The 14,831-nt window shown below is 44.4% G+C and overlaps 1 protein-coding gene across 1 annotated transcript in view; it reads left to right on the top strand.

Annotated features, from left to right (window-relative positions):
- LOC306757794 (contactin-4-like) overlaps positions 1-14,831 on the top strand; it is a gene marked incomplete at both ends in the record, with an annotated part of 220,075 nt that overhangs the window by 30,222 nt on the left and 175,022 nt on the right. The gene's annotated exons all lie outside the window — the stretch shown is intronic.

The following is a 14,831-nucleotide window of genomic DNA, read 5'->3' as shown; positions in this document are numbered from 1 at the left end:
CCGTGTTCGGTGGTCTATCTTTCTTCTCCTTCTCAGTTGCTGCAGAAAGTGAAGTAGTATGCTGGTGTTGAGCTGCTACTTCACATTTATAATAAAAATAGCGGTGAAACTGGAACTTATTATGTAGTTTTTACAAGTTACGACTGAAAAGACGAGAAGCAGGGAGACAACTTTGTTTCCAGTATACCTCATATGTCACGTGCACCCTCTGTCCAATCAGAACCCTTCCCAACCCGCCGCTCTGAAGAGGAATTAAGTGAGGATGTGTTTCATGTAAACCTTCATTCTGAATTATTATTTTCATGTAAACTCGAAGGAGAATACATTAATTCCAAATGATTTAATAACTAATTATTAATTTCAAATTAAGAAACATCATGTAACCGTAGTGAACATGAAGTCTGGTGCTAGATACCAAAAGCATCACCTGTTCTCCTGGACTGGTTTTAAAGAAGACAAATGTCACTGGTGAGTCCGACTCTGCGTTTTTTTATTTTTTTTATTAAGTTTTGAATAAGACAGCAAACATATTGTGGTTGTATCTTAACTGAATAGATTTTCTAGTATATATTTGATTTTTGTATGTTTTATTTGTGCCTGAAGATTTTATGTATTTATGCAAACAGCTTTGCTTTGTACATTTAAAGATTTGCGTGTACTAAAATGCGCATAAACTCAATGCATACACAAAAAATAAATAAAAAAAAAAAAAAAAAATACAAACTGATTCACTACCAGCGTCCAAGGAGAGCATCCGGTTGTTATTTAATATGAGACGTTCACACGCTGCTTTGTGTGTATTAGCAGGAGAAAATGTAAATATACAGGATTGATGTGGAGAGGAGTCACACACACCTGCAGAAGACAGATTTTACGTGTCACAGCTGGGATCCTCCAGATGTGCTGTCCCAGACCTAAACGCCATGTGTTGCCGGATGGTCACGGTTATTAGGTTTATACTCTGCAGTCTTTAACTGAGACCAAACAGTTTTATTTTCAGTAGCGGGATTTGTTTTAGAGTAACAGGAGCAAATGATTGCACCTATGTGCAAAACATCTCGGGTCAGTGCATGATGCTTTTATTTTGAGAAACAGCCTTGTTCTCTGGGCTGCGAGCTGGTGGGTTTTCAGACGGTGGGCTTGTAGGCGGGTCAGGTAATGAAATTTCTCTGCTGTAGGTCATGTTTTCTCTCCAAACTCGCCGTGCTACAAACTACAAAACATGTAAAACCCTCATTTCAGTGTCTGAAGTCTGCAACATGTTTGCACCTGCCGCCCATTTATGCATCGCTCAGTAAATCACCTGGAGACCGTGGTTCTGCCCCAGAAGCACGTTCCTCCTCGCAGACCTCAGTACATCTGGTCCTGACTCTCTTTCATGCTTCCAGATGAACAACCAGAGATAGCAGTATGTGTGTAACCAATATATTGTGTGAAGCTGTAAATGATGGAGCATAATAAGGGATAAAGGACATACAAATAATCAAATCATTTGTCACTTCATTTGCTGGCGTTGTTATGAAGGTGAGATTTCTCCTTTGTTGTTTTGTGCCGGCTCCTGGATGCCATGCAGGTGTTACATCATACGTGCCAAGGATACTAATTGTCATCTCACTTGGGATCTCTGTCACTGCGATGAAGGCTGTGATGCACGTGTGAGTGGAAAAAAAAACAACAAAAGCAAATAACAGCCTAATTATGTTGTTTACATACTTTGTGATTAGAAAAACAAAAATATGATGTGTTTCTGTGAATGTAAACAATGTGTTAAAGTTGCTTTTCAACGGTTTCAGTCCTGTTCTGTGAAACTGTTCAGTGAGCTTTAATGTGGTCACATTAGAGTTTAGTTCTATTCTCTAATCATGCAGAGTGTGTGTGAGATTTGTGTTTGTGAGATTTGTGTGTGAGAGATTTGGGTGTGAGATTTGCTTGATGTTGTGAGAAGATGAGTCGTGTTCCAAAGCAGATCATGTTCTGCGTCCACCCTGGTTCTATGTCAGCCTAGATCCTGGCTAATGCTGCGGAAGAAAAGCTGCTAATCATACAGATAAAATCATTATGTTCTGCCAAACCAAGTGAAACGTGTATTCTGTTCCTACTAACCCTCACTGAATATTAAAACTGCTGAATATTCACATTTCACACACACTTGTCCTGACATGTCCTTTCTTGCCTCGGGTCAGAGGTTACATGTCAGCGTTTGTGCATGAAGACGTTAATTTCAGGCTGCTGATCTGCTCCTGTCTGCCCGGCTAAAGACACGGACAGTGTGTTCCGCTCTAAAATATCTTCTTTGCAGCTTTTAGAAGTGCTGATGGCGTCTAAATAGCTGTTTGATTTTGGGATCATTGGGATCGTTGGGATTGTTGGGATAGTTGGCATCGTGGACATCGTTGGAATCGTTGGCATCGTTGGCATCGTTGGAATCGTTGGCATCGTTGGAATCGTTGGAATCGTTGGCATCGTTGGCATCGTTGGAATCGTTGGCATCGTTGGAATCGTTGGCATCGTTGGAATCGTTGGGATCGTTGGGATCGTTGGAATCGTTGGGATTGTTGGGATTGTTGGCATCGTTGGCATCGTTGTAATCGTTGGCATCGTTGGAATCGTTGGCATCGTTGGCATCGTTGGGATCGTTGGCATCGTTGGGATTGTTGGAATCGTTGAGATCGTTGGAATCGTTGGCATCGTTGGAATTGTTGGAATCGTTGAGATCATTGGGTTTGTTGGCATCGTTGGCATCGTTGTAATCGTTGGCATCGTTGGAATCGTTGGGATTGTTGGGATCGTTGGCATCGTTGTAATCGTTGGCATTGTTGGAATCGTTGGGATTGTTGGGATCGTTGGGATCGTTGGAATCGTTGGGATTGTTGGGATTGTTGGAATCGTTGAGATCGTTGGATCATTGGGTTCGGCACCGCATTGTGTCCCTCGCCAGGGCATTGATGCCCATATCACTTATTTTGTCTATAAAACCTGCAGTTCTGCAGGTTGCAATAGTCTCATTCCCTGTATTTCAGTTATCTGGTCCTTGCAGTAAGAGCTACACCCGTTGGTCCGTATTGGTCAGAGGTGGATCCCCCCACCTGTCTTATCGGCCGAAGTTTTATCATAAGCTAATGTTTTCTTTGCTTCTTCATCTTATATCTTGACATACTTAACTCCATCTCGTGTTCTTCTGGATTTACGTTTTTGCATCAAAGTGCTTTTGGTGAAATTCATATTTCTTTGCTGCAGCTCAGCAATATTTATTTTATTTATTTTACTTTTTGCCTTTTCCACAAATATTTCAATCACATCATATTTCATTTAGCTTTTGCAGCCTTCCTGCCTTCTATCTGTCCATGGTGAAACCATAACATATAATTATTTGAATACTAGTGTGTATCTAATCATTCTTAGTTGATCATTGGCAAATCAAAAAGAATATGTTCAATAATTCTGCATAGATATGCAATTCTGTCGTCTTTATCAGGGATTTTAGTAGATTGGGTCCTTCTTGTAGAAATTATCTTAATCTACAACTTAAAATGTTGTAACTCAGAATAAAATGTAAAAAAAATCTCTCTACATGCCAATTCCTGCAAAATCTATGACTCAAATACTTTTTTATAAAGTAGAGTAATTGGATTTTCAAGGTCTTATCAAGAAAAAAGATTTTATGTGAAATTTATTAGGAAAATCAGTGATGCAACATGACTTGCCATGGACTGAATATGGAATGAACATAGATGTGATTATCTGCAGTGATTAAAGAAATAGTTTACCCTGTAAACCCAAATTTCCACCCGACATGTCATCAGAAACAGCAGTGAGTCCAAACGGAACAACCTTGGACAGCAGCCTTGATGGATGGGAGAATCACCAAATGGCTTTCAAAATACAGTCTGAAAAACTGCAGAGAAATGTACTTTTCATTTGCTTGGTCAAATTTTTAGCAGCAACGACTCAGACATCCTGGTGTTACTGACAGATAAAACATGCTGTAGCCAGCGGTGACTTCTGGACGGAACGCTTGGAAAGATTCAACAAATAAAACCAAATGAAACATTTGTCTCCATTCTAAATGTTCATTTCCTGAAGAAGTACCACAAACATTTTTTATTTTCAGTCTAAAATGCAAAGGTGACCTTGTGTTGCTCCTTGTGATTCCATGTAGTTTGGAATTATTATCAGCTGTTATTGTGTGTGACTTTCCACATTTTCAGCTTCTCTTGTAGCTTCAGAAGAGCTTCACTGGTTCACTTGTTAGCAAAGTGATTGTGTGAAAACACTTCTGGGTGAAAAATGTTGTGATTTTAGGGGAGATGAATGACACCCTCCGATATCGAGCTCCCACTGTAAATACAGGAGGTGGCTATGATGTGCTCAAACAGGAGGAAGAGTTCTCAGAACGTCGCTAAGGAAAGCGAGGACGGTTAAGATCAAAGACTTTTTATATCTATTTTTTATTCCATTTAAGATTTCAAAATCTTTGAACGTCATCCTAATGCAGGTGACAACCAATTTCCATAGCACGGGGGTGTTCCCTGCGGCAGTATCTCGCTGCTTTGGGCTGACAGCTTCACCCACAGTGCTGGATAAATCCGGTTGCATTAGTGAGGAAGACGTAACCTGCTGCAGGTGTGCAAAGCCTTCTGGGAAGCCAAGAAAAAGAACTCAAGTTTTTCAGAAAGATCAACCTTCAGGATTGTAGATGTGACCTACTTGTGTTCTGATCAGCAGTATCAGGGTTGATGTGGGGAACGTGCATTTATCTTCCAATTTCTTTTACCTTTTCTTCATAAGCGGTAAAAACCAAATGAGTTAAGATCATTTTTTACAACTGTGCCCTGCATGCAGTGCATACAGCATAAGCAGTGCATGCAGCAACGCAGCCCATGCAATGCAACGCATGCAATGCAACGCAACACATGCAATGCAGCGCATGCCGCACATGCAACGTAGCACAAGCAGCTCATGCAACAGCAATGGAATCATAAAATCACCATAAAATCTGAGAATTTAGAAAAGAAACAGCAAAAACAATAAAAAAAAAATCACACATAAAATATAATTTAAGATAACATGAAAAAACTGTGAATGGTTCTTGTAACGAACCTTACTTTAGACATCTTTACCAAACTGTAAGCTCATGTTATTTTGCAGTATGTCCCATGTGAGCGGAGCAGTGGCGTTCCTTCCCATCTCAGTCCTGATGTCAGGGACAGATAACAGATGTGAATATTTGCAAGCTAACATGCAATATATGCCGACCAACACCAGAGCAGAGTGAGTTAAAGATCTAAGATCTGGAACAACTCTTGAAATACTCTGGTACAGAGAGGGGGCTGTCAGCGGAGCCATTCATACTCAAAAGGTCATCATGATCTACAGAGCTGGTAATAATTGGAGAGAAAAACAACTTCCTAGCTTGCACAGTAAACAAGTCTTAGAATCTCAAGTTTTAATAAGATTTTCGATTTTATGTTTAAAAGTCAGACCCTCTCCCACTCAGATTCCCACGTTTCCATAGTCTGTGACTGTGGAACCGCTTCCCATCAGACGGGACGGGATGTGGACGATCTGAAGACCAGTTCATCTTCAACAAGCAGATTATAAATCTGAAATGAGCCATTTAATGATGTCAGTGTAAGGTGGTCATCAGGATAACAATGTGGACATGCTTCATCCTCATTTATCCCTCATTTATCAATTATAAAAAATAAAAAATTGTTCTTATAAAAGCTGGTTTTTAATGAAATGGTTCATCATGATTTAACTTGTATCAAGATCAGATGCTGCTGATATTCCTGCGGCGGTTCTGGATGAGCTGCTGATCACCCAGATGCTCAACATGTTCAGCCAATCAGAAACCTCACTTAGCTGTATAAATTTTAGGAAAAAATGGATTATAGATTATTATATGGGTGAAAAATGATAGATTATTGGTAAAAAAAAAAAAAAAAAAAAAGCCAAAGAGCTAATTCTTTTTTCTGCCAGTGACGGTGCTCTTTGTCCGCTTTAAAATGACGTGTCCAACAGATGAAATGATTTCTTTCATTTCTATGCAGCAACTTTTTAACTTCCACATCCTCCGTCTCTTTCTCACCCCTTCTGTCTTCTTTTCTTCTAACCTGCTTTGTTTTCGCTCACTTCAACCACAAGTTTTTGTTTTTCCACCGACGTTTACTCCTTGTTGCGCCGCTCTTTGTCCAGGCGACGGTGCGTAAACACCTCCGGCAGGGAGTGTCATGTAATAACGGGTTTATTATAAATCAACAGGCGTCTTGATTGGCCAGAATAAAACATATTTCGGAGATTTTTTTCTGAATCTCCCCCGAGCTAGAGGTAATAGTTAAATGCTCTCTGAGACAACTCTCTGGATAGATTTAGCTGCAACTTCTGGAATTTCAATTATCCAAGCTTCTCACTGCAGCTCTGACCTGTTTTTTCAGCGTCTGAAACATTTTCATTACGATGCTTTTTATTTTTTTTGTCTTTTATTTTTGCACCAGAGCATAAAAACACAAAGGTTAAAGGTGGGCTTTAAAAAAACCTGAGCCAGTGCTTCGTTTAGGCAAGTTGTTCAAATATTTCAACATATTAGTTTTATTTTGAACATGGTTTTGTGAACAAACAAATCTCCATAGTTCTCCTGTACAAAAAAAAACTTCTTTCCAAAACGCCTGCTGTTATGATGCCTTGAAAGATGTCACAAGGACCAACATGTAATGAAATAGAGATGCAGTAAAAGGTGGTTCGATGACTGGTTTCAGATAAAGACAGCTCATAAATAAAGTTGCAGCGCTACACAAATAAAAGAAGAGGAAGACGTATTTGCTAATGTTTACTCAACACATGATATATTGGATTTGAGAAATAACCTCAGTAAGCAGGATGGAAACGCCTGCAGAGGGTTGCACTCATATCTTCACATCAGAGACGTTGAAACTACCGATTTATGATTAATAATGACACCAATCCTTTATGAAATCTTAATAAAATGAGTACAAATGATTGTTACTTATGACTGTTATGTAATGTAATTGTCATGCTTTATTAACGTGTTGTTACCAGACATGACTGATCTACACTTATTTTACTCCCTTTCAATACCTGCACATGTGTAACACCATTTAATTATAGCTGGAAATCTAAAATTCCTCTGAGTGAACCTTCGGGGCCGAACTGACTCCAATGAATGATGCTGCAACAAAGATGGTCCCGTTAATCAGCAAGGGTCCAGTGGACGGTCCTGTAAGATAGTCGGTCCACATGTCTTTTATCCATAAAAGCTGTTTTAGGCTAAAATTGCAGAGTTTTAATCGGTTAAGACAACATGAGCGCTACTATTTCTCTTTTGCAGAAAGTTACAACTGCAGCAAGCCTAACAAGGTTGTAGTTAGTATTATCCCTTAAGGTATATTTCTCTACTATGTTTGTATAATTTTGTCCAATATTTCATGAGGTTACAGCCCAAAGTGGACTGCTTGGAACCAAAAAGGCTGAAATGTTGGTGAATACGAGCCGTGGATGGCCTGAGGGATCACCAGAATGTGATCCTGAACTTGCCAGCAGTAATTAGGAGGGAGTGATGAGCGAACACGTTGCCGCGTTGCCTTGTAAATCCTCTTTTTCCGTTTCTGAACCAAAGTAAATGAATCTTTTCCACAGTGTTGTCTGTGCAGCAACACCACCTCTCACAGCGCCGGCGCTGAATCCTGGAACTCTGCTGCACAGCTTTCATTCTTTCATGTTTGTCTGAGGAACTTTCCTCATCTGGCCCTCGCTACTCTCAGACAGATTGCATGTTTTTCAGAAGTGATACATGCAGAAAATGTCATGTTCAGCTTTGCATAAAAAAAGATTAGCTCACCTCACACTGGAAAAAACATGAACTTTGAGTGCTTCCAGGGAAGGAAAGCACACTTTGATGCTGTTTGTGCAGGAAAACACCGCCGTGAATCAGATTGCCTACTGAGCAGTTTTTCTGAATTGCATTCTCTCATTACTCAGAGCTGTAGAGCTATGCATAGATCTGTCAGTCCTCTTAGAGCACAATGCTGAAACCTCCTGGGGCTTAAAGGTCTCTGGTGTTTGATGGAAAATAAATAAATAAATAAATGGAGTCTCTGTTGTTGAGTGTGTACATACAAAGGGACCTTTTTTCCATTGAAGACAGGCGCTATTTCAGGAAAACATGATTTTATTGAAAGTGCAGTTTTCTATCATCATTGTTTGAGGACATGATGAATAAAAAGTTAGTGGAAAGAACCAAAGTTTCTACCTCCTACAAAGCCTTGCAAAGTAAATGGGGTTGGAGGATCGAAGACAGGGGTGGGCCAGGAGTTTCCCTGCTGCAACACACCTGACTTACATCAAGGCTCATCAGAAGATGTGGGAAGAGTTTTATGTCAAGCTCTGAACAAGTCTGCTGATTAAGGCTGATGTGTGTCGAGGACCGACAACTCCAGTCCTCTACCAGACCTGATCTAAGAGGTTGGAATGTCTGAATCTGGTCCTCCACAGCCACTATCCTGCAGGGCTTTTCTACGCTTCCCTTCTCCAACACATCTGATTCGAATGAATCCAATTTACTGGCTTGTGTCGAGCTTGACAAGCTGTTGGAAATCAGGTCTTTTGTTTCGGGGGAACCATCTAAAACCTGCAGGATTTGGACCGTTGAGGACTGGATCTGGACATCTGTGGTCCAGCAGATGTTGGTGATCGTGGTTTTTAGGTAATAATCCATGTTTCATGTTTCATTCAACCCATGTTGGAGGAAAATGTGTCTGCTGGAGGTTTTCCTGCATCCTTTCCACATTCCTCCTGCATGCTACAGATGGGGGTTCAGGCAGAGAATCCAGGGCTTTTCTTTGCTAGACCTTCTCCGTTATGAGCTTTGTATGAACACAGTTTCCATAAACTGGACCAAACTGGACTCATGTAATGGACAAATGGATAACAAACTGGACTGAACTGGGTGGACTGTACCTTTGAAATTTCCTCAAGATGCCTGTCATGACTGAACAGGTGCTGTACAAGATGAAGCACGACCACCCTGGCTGGAACCTCCTCCTTTTCTTGGTTGCCTTGGTGACCGTACAAGGGATGTGACCAGCTGAGACCTGCTGGCCATCAGACCAACCTGCAAGCTGAAAAGTTACCTTGAAGAGGCAGCAGGTTTGCTGAAATGTGGACAGCGAAGTCAGCTTTAAACCAGGTAACATTTGACTAAAGTCTCTTGGTGATTACGAGTCGTTCCATGTCACGACTTTCGACACCTACTGACCTGGTGACATTTTAGAGACTGAGATTATGTTTGACTCACAAGCTTGCTGCGCCACGAGGCTGACCTTACAGGGCTCCAGACTCTCTCCATCTCATCGCCTACCTTATGTAAACTGCATTTCTGTCTTCGGCTCGGTGCAGTGACAGGATTTTGAACATTTGTGTCTAATTCTTATGTTAATAAGTGACAGAAGTGGAAGTGCACCTCCACCGCTCACAGCTGAGAGTCACGTGCAAGGTGACTGCACTGGCTCCATGAACGGCTCCATTAGGCCATATTCTGCTGCACTTGGACTCCATGAGGAAGTGGAAATGACAAAAAAATGTTCCAGACTTCTTGATGATATATTATAGTCATCATTTGGCTTTTAGGTTCATATTTTTAGACGGTAATTCAGCTGTGTGCTGCAGCCTGTGTGAATACCGTTGAGCTCATTATTCAGTGCACAGTCAGAACAGCAGTCACTTCTCATCTTCTGCTGCCGCTTGAGACCTAATCTTTATCCCATGTCATTAAATGCTGCCTGATACGCCAGTTTTACTGGAGCTGCTTAAAAACACAGCGTCTCCTCTTACGTGGTCATCCTATTTCTCAGGCTTTCTCTCCAGTAATCAAGCACAGCTTTTCAAAACATGCCAGGATCCCTTAATGGGCCACGGGCATGTCTTTCTGGCAGTTGTGATTCTTGATAAGATCATTTCTAACACTGAAGTTTCCTGTCATGTTTTACTTGGCTTCTCCTCTGTAGCCTGGGAAGTTAATCTTTGCTTTGCTTTCTGTACAGTGTGCACAGCAATCTGAGGGATCAGGCAGCTGAGAGGGTGTCACGGCACAGATGGGACTTACTGTGTGATGCAAATTGAGTCACAGCATAAAGAACAGCAGCTGATTTAAAGTTTTTCACCATGTGAAAGTTAATTGCCTTTCATTCTTCCACTGTGATAGTGTTGGGATTCAGCAGTCATAAAACCCAGTTGTTTTTGTCAAACCAGCCTGATATGTAGTTTGTTTGTACCCTGGAATACAACAGAGACTGGAAGGAGAACCTCAGCCGGTACCAGTGTTTTCAGAACACTGCTGTAGACTTTCCACTGAAACAGTTCCTACCGCAGGTGTTTTGGATGTTGTGATTACACACAACTCCTGCAGACATCTCCTTAGTGGGATTCACTTATTTCCCTTTAGGCAACGCCATCGCTTGGTTCGGGGTTGAAATCACATAAACTTTATTGGTCTAAAACACATCATGATGGGGTTCACACTGGGAGTCTGCAACCCATGGCTCTTCAGCCACGTGTTGCTGGCCACATGTCTTCATCCCTTCTTCCTCGCTCTGAGTGAAAATATGAACATCTGTTCTACGTGAACAGATGAGTTTACATTCGTTGACAATGACTTTCCCTGATGCTTGATTTGTGCTGAAAATGACCAAACTGAGGAACTTCTGTGGAAATCTGCAAAGTGTTGTGTTGATGAAAACTGTTGGCTTCAACGTCTCGGTGCACAGAGGCTCCGGGTTGACAGCCTGCACTCCCCCTCTGTGTAAAGCAGCGGTGTCCAAGTCCGATCCCCCAGGTCCCATCCGGTCCCCCAGGTCCACCATGCAGTCCTCCAGGTCCACCATCCGGTCCCCCAGGTCCACCATCCGGTCCCCCAGGTCCACCATGCAGTCCTCCAGGTCCACCATCCGATCCCCCAGGTCCACCATCCGGTCCCCCAGGTCCACCATCCGGTCCCCCAGGTCCACCATCCGGTCCCCCAGGTCCACCATCCGGTCCCCCAGGTCCACCATCCGATCCCCCAGGTCCACCATCCGGTCCCCCAGGTCCACCATCCGGTCCTCCAGGTCCACCAGGTCCACCATCCGGTCCTCCAGGTCCACCATCCGGTCCTCCAGGTCCACCATCCGGTCCCCCAGGTCCACCATCCGGTCCCCCAGGTCCACCATCCGGTCCTCCAGGTCCACCATCCGGTCCCCCAGGTCCACCATCCGGTCCCCCAGGTCCACCATCCGGTCCTCCAGGTCCACCATCCGGTCCTCCAGGTCCACCATCCGGTCCCCCAGGTCCACCATCCGGTCCCCCAGGTCCACCATCCGGTCCCCCAGGTCATCCGATCCCCCAGGTCCACCATCCGGTCCTCCAGGTCCACCATCCGGTCCCCCAGGTCCACCATCCGGTCCCCCAGGTCCACCATCCGGTCCCCCAGGTCCACCATCCGGTCCTCCAGGTCCACCATCCGGTCCCCCAGGTCCACCATCCGGTCCCCCAGGTCCACCATCCGGTCCCCCAGGTCCACCATCCGGTCCTCCAGGTCCACCATCCTGCAACGGATGGTGGACCTCAATGCGTCGCTTCCTCAACACTCCTGAATCAAAGAGCTGAATTCCCTCATCTGCATGTTTTAAGTAAGTTAGTTAGTTAGTTAGTTAGTTAGCTAGTTTATTTTGTTTTGTTTGTATCAGTCACAATCAGTTTGTCCATTTCCAAAAAAAACAGTCAAGTAAAACAAAACAAAACAGTCAGAAGCAAAGCTTGTATATCTAATAATGTCCACTTACAAGTAGAGTTACCTTAAATTATACAAATAACAAAGCAGATGCATTACATACACAATGTGTGACTTTTATAAAGAAAAATCAGTTATAAAGTTACATATCTCTCCAAAATAAACTGATAAATCATCGTTTTAAATAGAAGTAAAGAATTACAATATTTTACCTCATTACTGAGTTTATTCCACAGTTGAACCCCCGAAGGACAAGCGTCTCTGTTTCACCTTTACTCGATGTTGGAACAATAAATTTACAGCCGTCTCTAAAGTTATATTCAGTCTGCTGAAGCTTAAAGTAGTTCTGGACACCTTGTGGAAGAACATTTTGTTTAGCCTTAAATATAACTTGTATCGTCTTATAATAAACTAAATCATCACATTTCATGAGTTTTGATTTAATAAATAATGGATGTGTGTGATCATAATAACCAACATTATTTATTAGACGTTTGGCACATTTTTGTAACAGAATGATGTCATTCAGAGTTGTCTTGTGGCCCCACAGTTCAACACAGCATGACATATACGGAAGTATTAAGTAGATTATAGACAAAGCTTTTTGGCAATAAATCTTTAGTTTTGTACAAGATACCGAGTATCTTTGATATTTTAACCTTAATGTAATGTACATGGTCTTTCCAGGTTCATTCAGAATCTATTATAACCCCCAGAAATTTGACATCAAAAACTCTTTCAATTTCAGTTCCATTTATTGTTAATTTGACCTCTTCAAGTGACGTTTCCTTCCAAATATCAGGAATTTAGTTTTAGAGACATTCAGTGACAACTTATTTCTGTCAAACCAGGTTTTGTCAGCCAGCTCTGCAGGGGCCTGGTCTCTGCTGGGGCCTGGTCTCTGCAGGGGCCTGGTCTCTGCTGGGGCCTGGTCTCTGCAGGGGCCTGGTCTCTGCTGGGGCCTGGTCTCTGCAGGGGCCTGGTCTCTGCTGGGGCCTGGTCTCTGCAGGGGCCTGGTCTCTGCCTGGTCTCTGCTGGGGCCTGGTCTCTGCCTGGTCTCTGCTGGGGCCTGGTCTCTGCCTGGTCTCTGCCTGGTCTCTGCTGGGGCCTGGTCTCTGCAGGGGCCTGGTCTCTGCCTGGTCTCTGCTGGGGCCTGGTCTCTGCCTGGTCTCTGCTGGGGCCTGGTCTCTGCTGGGGCCTGGTCTCTGCAGGGGCCTGGTCTCTGCCTGGTCTCTGCAGGGGCCTGGTCTCTGCCTGGTCTCTGCTGGGGCCTGGTCTCTGCTGGGGCCTGGTCTCTGCTGGGGCCTGGTCTCTGCCTGGTCTCTGCTGGGGCCTGGTCTCTGCCTGGTCTCTGCTGGGGCCTGGTCTCTGCTGGGGCCTGGTCTCTGCAGGGGCCTGGTCTCTGCCTGGTCTCTGCTGGGGCCTGGTCTCTGCCTGGTCTCTGCTGGGGCCTGGTCTCTGCCTGGTCTCTGCCTGGTCTCTGCCTGGTCTCTGCCTGGTCTCTGCTGGGGCCTGGTCTCTGCCTGGTCTCTGCTGGGGCCTGGTCTCTGCTGGGGCCTGGTCTCTGCAGGGGCCTGGTCTCTGCTGGGGCCTGGTCTCTGCCTGGTCTCTGCCTGGTCTCTGCTGGGGCCTGGTCTCTGCTGGGGCCTGGTCTCTGCTGGGGCCTGGTCTCTGCAGGGGCCTGGTCTCTGCCTGGTCTCTGCTGGGGCCTGGTCTCTGCAGGGGCCTGGTCTCTGCCTGGTCTCTGCCTGGTCTCTGCTGGGGCCTGGTCTCTGCAGGGGCCTGGTCTCTGCCTGGTCTCTGCCTGGTCTCTGCTGGGGCCTGGTCTCTGCCTGGTCTCTGCCTGGTCTCTGCCGGGGCCTGGTCTCTGCTGGGGCCTGGTCTCTGCCTGGTCTCTGCCTGGTCTCTGCCTGGTCTCTGCCTGGTCTCTGCCTGGTCTCTGCTGGGGCCTGGTCTCTGCTGGGGCCTGGTCTCTGCAGGGGCCTGGTCTCTGCCTGGTCTCTGCTGGGGCCTGGTCTCTGCCTGGTCTCTGCTGGGGCCTGGTCTCTGCCTGGTCTCTGCTTTGACAGCTTCTGCTTTTTACAGGAAGACCAGAATGGTGGTCTGGTTCTACCAGACTAGTAAAGAAATGACCTGGTGCCCAGAGATCAGAGGGTGGGCCGTTCGCCTTGTGGTGCGCCAGCAGCGGGGGTTAAAACACACCTGACTCCTAGCAGACATAGTTAGAGAACTTGTGCAGAGCTTGAAGTCAAATTCTGCACAAGTTTGCATGATTAGAGTCTGGAATGTTGGAGCAGGGAAACTCCCAGGACTCCCATGTGGACCGGACTTGTGCCCCCCCCCCCCGTGGTACTCTGTTAGCAAGGCAAAGCTAGATGCTGGGAAGAGAGAAGGTGAGATTCTTCACATCCCACCTGAGACTGTAGAAAATCTGTTGTTGGAGACGAGTCCTACATTCTGCTGAGTTTGTTGCTACAGAAGAATAAAATCCTGTTTCTTTACCTGTGTAATGTCCAGATGAGAAACCTGGTGCAGTTCTTTCCTTCACCTACAAGAAGCTGCGCTAATGAAGCATTAAAAGCAGTAAAATGTCTTGAAAAAGACTTCATCTGGACTGAACGGTGTGGAAGCAGCACCGCTCCACCATGCTAAAGATTCACAGAGCAACAGAGTCAGAACGACTTTTTCATCTTAATTCCTTTTAGTTTCTCTCATAAATGATGTTAAATGACCCTTCTTTACTTTTAAATCCATATTATATTGTATTGACTCTGAATAACAACCTATAGGTTACGCTTCAAGCTTTAAAGTGATACGAGTGACCCTGGAAGTCATCCAGAAGACGTCCTTAATTCCCCCCTTAGTGAGTTAGCCGACACCTCCAGTGTGTCCTTTACAACCCAGAGCTCTAACAACATGAAACCAAGTCATTACACCTCTGCATGAGCATATAATCCAAGCATATGGCCAAATAAATCAATAAAAGGACAAATAAAAACAAGTTAATGGAGGTAAGTAACTGCGTTTTTCCAGGTCATTGTTCAAAATA

Source organism: Telmatherina bonti, assembly GCF_933228915.1.
Source record: "Telmatherina bonti genome assembly, chromosome: 6".
Lineage (NCBI taxonomy): Eukaryota > Metazoa > Chordata > Actinopteri > Atheriniformes > Telmatherinidae > Telmatherina > Telmatherina bonti.
Note: the sequence above shows the minus strand (reverse complement) of the source record. Positions and strands in the feature narration are given on the sequence as shown.